Source organism: Empidonax traillii, unplaced genomic scaffold, assembly GCF_003031625.1.
Source record: "Empidonax traillii isolate 1590-97213 ecotype Southwest subspecies unplaced genomic scaffold, ASM303162v1 scaffold493:size717247, whole genome shotgun sequence".
Taxonomy (NCBI): domain Eukaryota; kingdom Metazoa; phylum Chordata; class Aves; order Passeriformes; family Tyrannidae; genus Empidonax; species Empidonax traillii.
The window spans coordinates 626,524-637,870 of NW_020955686.1; positions in this window are offsets into that span (position 1 = coordinate 626,524).

Here is an 11,347-nt window from a genome sequence, read left to right on the forward strand (position 1 = left end):
CAGACAAGTGGTAAAGATGAACTTGTGTTTGACCAGGAAATTTTCTTTCTTGCCAACTGTCTAAAAACATACTGCTAACTGCTGCACAACTGTCTAGCAAATGCAACCATCACTTAGATAATCAGCTGAGAGTAAACAAATAAGGAAAACTGATGTTTGCCATTTTTCAGAATGGACGATATATCTTTTCCCATATCTGTCTGACTTCTTAGGATGAGTTCTCAAAATGTGTGTTTGTAGCAAAATCAAGGTGATCATGAAGATAGAATTTCCACAGTGGCTTTTTTTTCCTAGATTTTTATTGTGCTCTTTGCTATGACATTAGGCTTCAGGATTCTGGTTGCTTCTGTCCCCTGATTTACTTATTCTTAAATAGAAATTGCACTGCTACCACAATAGTTGAAAGCAAAAAAAGATAGTCTAGGCAAGTGACAGTCAAGCACCATTTGCAGTTTATTACTTCCAGTGACCTGACTACTCTCTGGTATGAAAAGGAAACATCACTTGCTCTGTCATTTTTGTTTCCTAAACCACGTTTTCTATGTCATATCCTCTCAGCTCTGCCATGATAATCTGTTGGGGTGCTGTTATCAAAACAGTGATCAGAAAAAGAAGTTCTGGTTTGATGGAGTACTCTTAAAAAATAGCCTTGTGCCCTATTATCCTATTGTGGTAGGTTGAGCTGGATTGCTGGATGCCAGGTATCCACCAAAGCCACTCTGACTCCCATCCTCAAATGGACAGGGAGAGAAAATAGGAAAAAAAAGAGAAAAATGCAAATGGGGTTTGTAGTCAGTTGTCTCTGCTACCTCCTCCTCAGGGGAAGTCTTGCTCCTGTCTTCTCTGGCTGCTAATGTGCAGGTTGTTTTTATTCCATATGTTATCTCAGAAGGACTACACTATCACTGATGGCTGTAGCCTTATCCAGTTGCGTGTCTGTCTGGAAGCTGGCTGGCTTTGGCTCTCTTGGACATAGAGGAAGCTTCTCACAGAAGCCACTCCTGTAGTCTCTGTTCCACCCCAACCCCCAAAAAACCTTGCCACACAATACACACGTGCCTGGGCTCTCCATGGCTTTTGCAGCTGTGAGACTGGAGGAGGGTTAGCTGGCTGCCTGGAGTGTCAGCTGTGCTAATGTCAAAACAGAAGCAAACGCTATTATCTCCTTTTGTGTTGTTACCAGAAGCATTGGTACAGCCCCAAAGCTTTTTCAAGTGAAATTGAGTAGAGGCTTCTTATTTAGGAGCTATGATATTACTTCCATTTCCATGAAACAAATTTCCCTTTTGACTGGAACAAATTATGTAGTTCTCATAGCAAAGAGAAATGAAAGAAATGTCAGGGCTATCATCCAAGGTGGAATTCAATTCTTACCTTTTCTATTACTGAAATGTGAAGCAGAACTATTATCTCTTCGATGGAGACTCTGCTTACTGAACATAAAGTAATACAGTTCAAGAGAAATTGCTAATGATTTTATATAGATATACCGGTACGGGAAATAACCTTTTTGGGAAAATACGATTTACTAAAAGATGATTCTCACCTTTAGACAGAAGTAGTTACTGTTATTCCATACTAAAATAAATACCTTTATATCCTGTTTCCTCAGAGTATTTAGTTTCAAACCCAATTTTCACATTTTCTAGGAGATCTGCATCTTTGCTGAAGACTGTTTCTTGAAAACCTAATGCCCCATATATATATATATATCTGTAACACAAAGGCTTTCTAGAGGGAAATGTTAGGTAGTTAAATGTATTTCTTCTTTTTTTTTTTTTATTGTTTGGATTTACTGTATTAAACTACAGCAATGTAACTGGTATATACTTTAATCAAGCAGAAAAAAACCCCAGGGACTAAATCTGTACCAGGGAGTATCTAACCATTTTATTTGTCAGGCATCATATGAAAGTTTCAGTAGATTTTGAATGCTCACACTATTTTTGTTTTTAGGGGAGTGAATGTAGGGTGGAGATATTTTCTAATAATAAACTATTTTCCAAAATTTTCTCTGTATCCTGGCATAATCTTTGCATTGAACCAGCAGGATGCTTCTGTTCTGAATTTGAGTGGCAGGTTATTCTGTTTAATCAATTGTCATGAGTTAGGCATTTCATTTTCTATAAACCTGAGTCATTTTCATATCTGTCAATAAGTTCCTGTCATCTTTTTCACACATATATATATATCTTTCTCTGAGAAGGTTAAAAAGCACACTAGTACAAAAAGTGACAGGCATGAATTAATCCTGGAAGAGGAAGTAATTAGTTTACTTTGGGGCAGATTCTTGTGATAGAAAGTAATTAAGAGAAGAAATTTATGTACCCCTCCCAATGGTACCTGTTCTGTTGAGTACATTACTTGTAAATGCTGGATTATCATTAGTCTTTCTATACACATAAATAATCAAGAAACTATGCATTTTGTCCACAGCCTAAACCACATTAACCGTAAACATGTCAGTGCACAAACAGCATGGAACATTAGATAATACTGAAGTACCTCAGATCTTTATCCTTCTTCAAATCTACACATTGATCCATGCACATGTGCATATGGTCCTCCAATTTGACTTGAAGCCAAGGCTCTGGGTGAGTGCATCTTCACAAGTCACTACCCATTTCTTTCTGAAGCTAACTAGAGGGACAAAGATTTCTGGATGTGTTTTGTTTGATTGTTCCTTTTCTGTTTAATGAAAAATGAGGTTCTTCCTTTGAGACAACAACACTGGCAGTCAATATTTTCTCTTCAGACTAGGAATTAATTTTAAGAAAATGAAAGCACATACTTAAATGTGTTCTTCAAAAGATATTAATAAAACTGATGAGAGGAGTTGACTTCATTGTAGTGGTCCATACTTTTTGAATGAATAAACTCCTGCAGTTATTTCCCTTTGATACTGAAGTATATCCAAACTTTCTGAGGAGCAGAGGAAGAAGGTTGAAACAAAATCATGAGTATGTGATGAACAGCGTGAATTTCTCACATCTCCTTTTTATAAGCGTGAATGGCTGCTTTCTTCTAATAACTTTGATTCTATTAATTTAGGAAATTTTCACTACCTCAAAGCAAACTTCATTTCTTTTCAAACTGCTTCTCTTAAAAAAAAAAAAAACAAACCCAAACCAACAAACTGGTATCTCCCTAATTTTGTTAGTTTCCCTTTGCAAAGATTTATTTTTCTAAAATGTTATACACATGATAAAACTCAAATTTATTTAGATTTGCTCATGCACAGAGGTTTACACTAGGACCTCTGTAAACTCTCTAGTAGTTTACTAGACTCTCTCTAGGCAGTTTACTAGAGCAAAATGTGGAAGTTTGCATGCACACAAGCAAAGAGGAAGAAAAATCACATGTAGTGATTACTCCGGAATGCAAACACTGTAAAAAATGAATGCACTCCCTTCCTCCTCCTTTTCTTAGCTCTATATCTGTGCTGATGTCATACAGTATGGAATATCCTTTTGGTAATTTAGGTCAACTGACCTAGCTGTGTTCTGTTCCAGGATCTTGCCCACTGCCAGCCTACTGATGGGGATTGTACTGTTGGAGAGACAGTGCTGATGCTGTGCCAGCACTGCTCAGCAGTAGCCAAAACACTGGTGTGTTATGAACCCCTTTCTAGCTACCAATGCAAAGCACGGCATTTTAAGGGCTGCTTTGGGAAAATGAACTCCATCTCAGCCAGACCCAATACAATCTCCACCCCTTATTCCATGCTATTTGCATCATACTTAGATCACATAATTGATATATCTTCTAACTATTCCATCGTATTTCTTTCTCATTACTGATATCCCTTCTTAAACTATATCCTTAAACCATTTTTGTACCCAACATACAGATTTAGCTACCCTCTCCTATCCTTTCACAGATAGAAATTATTTTCCCTTTTCATTGGCTTCCTCCATTCCTCCAGATATTCGAAAACAGACCCTGGCTTGGGCCATTCCATTAGGATGGATACTCAGGGCAAGAGAAGCAGCACACTCAATTGTTGGGTACCAACACTAGCACGGCTCAAGTCATCATCCCACTCCTTGCTCCTCTCAAAATTCATTCTTTTTACTTTACTTCTTGCAACATACAAGTTACACAAGGTTACATATACAAGGTTAAATCTCCTTGAGGCATACACTGGGTTTCCCCATCCTTCCACATTACCACCAAGTACAACTTGGTCCCTGAGCAAAGACAATCCCACAAATGAGTTCGCCTTTTCCCATGGGAGGAGAAATCCACACCACCTTCCTCAGCCATTCAATTAATATTGGGGATACAAATTTAATTTGTTACTAACAAATTCAGAGCAGGATAACGAGAAGTAAAATAAACTTAAAACCCCCTCCCCATCCCTCCTTTCTTCCCCAGCAGCACAAGGAGAAGGGGAATGGGTGTTGCAGTCAGTTCATCACACATTATTTCTGCTGTTGCACAGTGTGGGGTTCCTCACACAGGAGACAGTCATGCATGAACTTCTTCAACATGAGTCCATCCAATAGGCAGCAGTTGCCCTTTAACTGCTGCAGCATGGGTCAGTCTTCCATGAGGTGCAGTCCTTCAGGCACAACCCACTTTAGAGAGTCACAGTCCTACCAGGAAACCTGCTCTAGCATGGGCTCCTCTCTCCATACAAGCTCTAATCACCAATGAAAACTAGCTCGAGATAATAACTTAGTGTGCATAAAGTTTCTTGCCCAAAAGACATTCCTGTGGGGGGATAAGAGAGGTTCAGCCCATTGACTGATCCCTGAAGTTATGAGTCCTCCCTAATTTCTCCCCCTTCCTAACTTATTTTTTTTCTATTTCTTTACATGTAGGTGGAGGTTAAGTGACTCTTGTCATACTCCTGTTTGTTACTGATTGCTGTAAAATTCTTTTGCTTTGCTCTTAAATATAGCGTCAGTAACTTAGGGAGTGTATGTTCAGTGAGAGCTGGTCAGACTTGGAGGCAGGTAACTTTGAATGGAGTGTGAGTTAGTAATATAATTCAATTATAATGAACCAAGTACATCTGAGGAGAGTGATTCTCCCACAGTTGCTGGTTCAACAGCAAGACGTCTCCTATCTCCTTTAGTTGTGGTGTATCAGTGACATGGTACTGTCATGTTCCTGTCCCTGGGAGGATTAAAACTGAGCCTGGCCTGGCCACGGTGTTTCCACTCTGCTCCACTGTCCATTTCATACCTGTCAGCATGTGCTTAAGGCTGCAGGCTGCAAATGGTGGGAGTCGTCATGAAATAGAATTTGTGCATGCCAGCCACATTCCATTAAGGAAGTAGCAATGTGTAATTTCTGTACCGTTATATCTTCTGTGACACGGTTTTGGTGTCAGGAGGGGAGCCGACCAGCTCGGGGTTCGCAGCTCTGCTGTAGATAGTGACAGAAGCAGGAGGCTGCAGGCGAGCACCGCCCCACACGCACCTACGCAACCCAAATAAGGAGAAGCAAGACACAGGTGCAAGGCAAGCATCAGCCAGGGCTGATCTCTTTATTAAGGGAAAATGGGGGGGTTTTATAGGGCAGGTTTAGGAGCGTGTGGAAGTGGGTTGAAACAAGGGAGGAGCATGCAAATCCTCTCACACTGACTGGACAACAAGGAATGAATAAACATAAGGGGGTGTAACCAGGCAGTAACTGGGGAGTGGCAGGTGGCTAAAGCCCACCAAACAACTTGATTGGTAGGTACTTTGCAGTACTGTGACCAATGGGGAATTGTTGTCATGCCTTGCTAGGCAGGAAGTCTCTGAAAAGAAACTTAAAATGTGGGTTCAACCTACATGTAGGTTTTACCCCAAAACTATGGTTTAAGCACAGTCCCGAGTGGTGGTGATTCATTGCTGATCTCCTCCAAGCTGCATCCGTCCATGAATCGTGCCTTCCATTCCATAAATGATGTCTCATTCTCTTCCTCAGGTGTCAAGTGATCCCCAACACTTCTGTTAGAATGGGAATATAACTTTCCAGTTTCTAATTTTACCTCCAGTCATCATCCCACAGACATAGTATATGCAGTCAAAAAAGGCTTTGTAACAATATCTTTATGTTGTAGTAATTCCCAGGACCATTTTAAATCTGTATGTATTACAGTATGTGATTGTTTATTAGGTAATGTTGAAGCGAATATAAAAAATATTGGGAACTGGAGGAAAGAAATGGACGAAATTAAGGGATTTTATTTAAATTAAAGCTCAGTATATGCAACTGTTTTTACTGTTGTTCTGAGAATATAATGACTGGTTTCTTTAACCTGTTTCTAGTGCATGTGATCTACTATAAAGATTACTGAAGGAAAGAATGTATGAGCATCAGGTGGTCAGTTCATCCATGCATACCATCTTAGCGATGATTTATGGGGCTGCTAGTGGAGAGAAAAGGGTTACAGAAACATGGGAACAAATATAGACAGAATCACTGAAAAACTTCTTTTCAGTATTTCTGTTCAAAATTATTCTTCTCTAATTACCTATGCAGGGTAAACCCATGTTTGCTTAGAATAAAATAATAGCTGAAGATGAATTTTTACCATCTTAATTTATCCTTTGCTTTAATCTTGAGTGACAAAGCTGTGTGCTTCCATTTACCTGCAGCAGTATAACACTTTAGTGTTGTTCCATATCTCTGGTGCATATAACAGAAAAACTTGATTAAACTGCATGGGGCTTTAGGTGGTCATACAGACTACAGCTACAGCTTGGCATATCAGCTTAGTTTATGTCTCTAAGATCAGATTTCTTACTTATATTGGTAACATGACTATGAAAGCCAGCTACCATGACTAAAAAATGCATGCTAAGTAGTGTCATTGTATTTTAAGTAGTTATGCCATTCATTAAGTTTATGCATCAGATAATTGCAACTTGAATAATTAAATCAGGTTTGGAATTTCTGAGCTCTATTTGCACTATAAGGATTCATTCAAGTAAATGACAAATAGTGTCCTGTAAAGTACTGTCCCATGAATTAAAACCTTATGTAATTCTGGAGAAACAGTTGAGAGAGTTGTAAATCTAATCAACCTGCCTGCTGCAAGAATGTTATCTTGTTAGCTGTCTATAACATTCTGGCTGAATATTCATATAGGAGATTGGATATGTAAAGAAATTTCCATGTATATTCCGAAAATCTGATAATGTTGGTATAATAGCAAAGCTCTGACATTGTTCTATATTTTTAAAAATCTAATATTTAAACATAAAAGTCAATTATGACATTTTTCATGATTTTTCTGATTAAAAAGCATGATCTGCAAACAAGTCACAGAATAGTTTGATTTTCATTAAGTACCTAATCCCTCATGTTGTACTCATTTGTTATGGAGGATTCTGTTTTCACAAAAGTATTTTAGAAAAACACCCAACATATTTTAACAAGCTTGTTTGACTTTTTTTAATGAAAAAGACCTGTTTTGTAAATGAGATATTGCTGAGTTTGTGAACAGTCACACAGTCTCTTAGGTAGGTAGAATGGGGATTATAGTCTAGAGAACCCATCCTAGAGGAACTACTTACCACTTGATTCTCCTCTTTTCCTTCTCTGTTTACTTTTGGGTTTAATTTCTTCTAAGCAAACCTAACAGATTTGATCTTGATTCCTTTGTACTCTTCATCTAAGTGAGCAAGCAAAAGCTTACTACTGCATGTTTTACATACACTGTAAAGATTTGTCTAGGTTGTTCACATCACTTCCCTTAAGAGTTTGACATTTCCTATGCTTTCTGCCACCATTTAATTTCAAGTGGTGTTACATCTAGTTCTACACTCTGAATTAAATTATTTGCTACTATATTACATATAGGAGGGAGTAAAAAGAAAATAAATTTTCAGCTGCAAGTTCATAGGAAGACTAGAGAAACATGAACATAACAAGAACAGTGTATTTTCTTCAAGAGTTCCCTTTTGGTTTAAAACATCTGTGTTTGGTGGTCCACGTAAATAGGAACCCACATCTATGGTGAGATCACAGAAATTACCTCTTTTCAAAATTTTAGTAATTCTCAAGTATTTTTAATCTCTTTCCACCCAATATTTCAAAATATGACCATGGTAGCTCAGGTAACCAGAAGTCCTACCATTTGACAGACACTACTCACAGCCTACTGAGCCAACCAGCAAAGAGAACCCAGAGGCGTTGCACATAAATGTTGTAAGACTCGAGGAAGCCAATTAATTCTGTCTATGTGATGCAGAAAGTATTTTTTTTCTACATGTGCAACACACAGACATTGTGCTTATGTACATTTGCAGCTCCCCAAGGGGACAATGGTGAAAGCAAATGATCTGCTTTGATTAGCTGACAAGTTTCAATAAAATATTCATTTTCAATTTGTGTCTCTAATCAAACAAATAAAACAAAATACTAAATTTAGACACTGCTGTAAAAATAGGATTTACAATGAAATTCTTAGCAGATATTCCACTGATCACAGAAAAGTCAAGTAAGAAGTTGGATGAGACCTGTACTTATTTTGTTTTTCTCTTTGGGATGAGCTTCTTTCTTTCAACTCCTAACAGTTTTTTAATCAGCAAGGAATATTGACTACCTGCAAGGACACTTTATTAAAAAAAACAATCAAACAAACAAAAAACCACCCTACAAACAAAGGAAAGAAAGCCGCAAAACGACAACAAAAAGCCACAAAAAAAGCCAACAAAATCCCCCTCTTGTTTGACAGTTTTCAAGGACTGGTAGCCAGATATGTAATTCTGAGTGATTAATTACCAGCCTACTATGTCCCTCTTAATTTTTTAAGATTTGTTTGTTGCTTCTTTTTCTTTGAAAGAGATGATCATTGATAGGATGAAAGAGATAATTTCTGGAATATCCACTAAAGTGCTGGCCAAAATATTTACTAAGAGCTGGAAGACCTAAGCTCAAGTCCTCTTTCTTTCTGATTCTGAGCGAGGATGTCAGGTTTTCTCATACTAATGGGTTAACTACTGGGTAAAGGACAGTGAGAACATTGGCCTTATTGGTCCAACTAGCCTTCCAAAAACTTACTGCAAGTTAATAAATACAAATCAAATCCAGACATATTTTTAGGATAAGAAGGAAAATTTTTTTTTTCATTAATTAAGCTAATAGAATTACAGGGTGTCATAATATTTTCTAAGCCCTTCACAAGACTAAAATATTTTAGAAATTTTTCTGAATTTGATCTTGATAACACTTCATACTTTTGACCATTTTCTATTAACAGTAAGAGGTATCCATGTCATTATTGACCTTTCAGTCTGAACAACATATTCTTTAAACCAACAGTATGCTCTGCTCGATCCGTATATGTAGCTGAGCATCGTCTTTTATAATACTGTCATAAGTGGTCACAAGTTTGCTGAAGTGAATCTACTGTGATGCACAAAAGATAGTTCTGAAGAATTAGAAGCCATAGAACATGACCTCAGGAAAAAAATAGCATCATCTTTCTTGTGCTCAATGTTTAAGTATAAACAGATGAAGTAAGAAAATGCAGAGAAAACCCGAACAATCTGAAGCCAAAGATATTATCAGAACTGGGTAAAAAAAAAGACAATCAGTAACAGGAAAAATATCTGCAAAGAAAGGCTATAATCATGTATTTGTATGTATGTTTTCATATGCACAGTTTTAGATCTAAGAACAAAAATACTGGATTGTGCTGTAAATTAAAAAAAAAAAAGGATGGCACAATCCATTTTTAAAATTGCCATGGTGTTTCCAGAACCCTCAAATTCAAACTCTTCAGTTATCTTCAGTATATTTAGTTTAAGAGAATCAGACTTCTTAATGCATGCTGCAGAGAAATATGAAACAATAAATTGTTCATGCTTTGAAAATGACAATGTCTCATCATTTTGGTGCCATAGAAGTCATCAGTTCTATACCTTTCTGCAACAAGGACACACAGTAAGAAAATCCTAATAAATTGCCACGTAGAGAGTTAAAATTAATTTGAATATCCAAATTTGAAAGTATTTTGGTTTGCTTTTTGAGGGATTTTTTTGTGAACTATATTTATTCTTAAGTTAAATACATCAAACAATTACCATTAAAGGATATCCCATCTTTGCCCCTATAAAATTAATATGGTTTTTTTTAGAGTCCAGTTTTCTATTTGAAGTCATACTCTGTCATATAGAAAAAGCACTATAAATATACACACATATTCATATTGATAATACAGAGGTATCAATGACCAGCTGTATGAAATGATCTATCCTTAGTAAGCAGATTTACAGATGTTTCATAATCTACTTCTCAAATAGTCAGCTTCTCTTGTGCCTATATACTGACTCTTATAAGGAAAGAAGGTTTTTTTGCTACATTTTTTTCATGTTATTGTTGTGTGATGAGAATGAAATTGTTCTTGATCAGGTGAAATATGACATTTACATAGTGCTTGTGTACTTTTTAGGATTACTGTACTTAAAGGTAGAAATTCCAACTTTATAATGCAAAATCAGCTTAGTCTAGAATATCTGTACTAATGAAACTTTCAGGGTTTATTATTATAATTTACTATTTTATTTTGATTGATAGAAAGGCACATTTTCAGCAAGTAATTACTTAAAAATAGTCATATATTAGTAAAATTTAAAGCCAACATTTTGCAACTATTAGCTCATTAACAAACCCCACCTCGGTGATGAGCTAGTTAAATAGCAAATGGCTCAATATTAGCTCGGGTGTTTCCTCTTTCTGTGTCAAATTACACCAAGACCTGATGTGGGCGCAGTTTGTGCTTTCGTCGTGATCTTCAACTTTTCATGGAAAAATGGTGCCTCTAATTATGGGGTTTTTGGTTTAGTTTGGTTTTAAGGAAGATTATTGCAGTTTTGATCTATGAGCTTGTTCTAAAACCACTGCTATACATTAATATTAATAACTTCTCTCATACTGTGCTAAGTATGCTATAGTGCTCCAAATCTCTTTCATCAGAATTTATGTAATCTCTTTCCCTGAATTACACTCTCTCTTGCAGAGTATTTCCTTTCTTGCTGAATGCATACAATCATAATTTCATTATTGATCTCTCCTTTGGAGAAATAAATTCTAATAAGTGAAAGAGAAAGATACTGGGGATGGAAAATTAAGAATATGAACAGTTGTTTTTGCTATTCAATGCAGTTTTTGTCTATGAATTAAATGAGCTTACTCATATGAGAGTGTGAAAAAGTCCACAGTCACTTCTGTGAAACCTGTTTGTTATAAGACAAAATATATTTAGTAAAGTACAGGATGGACTTTCAGAACCAAGTAAATCTTGGCATTCAGATGACAATAAGACATGACAACAGAGATACTGCTTTGAGACTGTCTTCATAGCTAGGGGTGCAGAGCTATGCATGTAATCATTTTATAG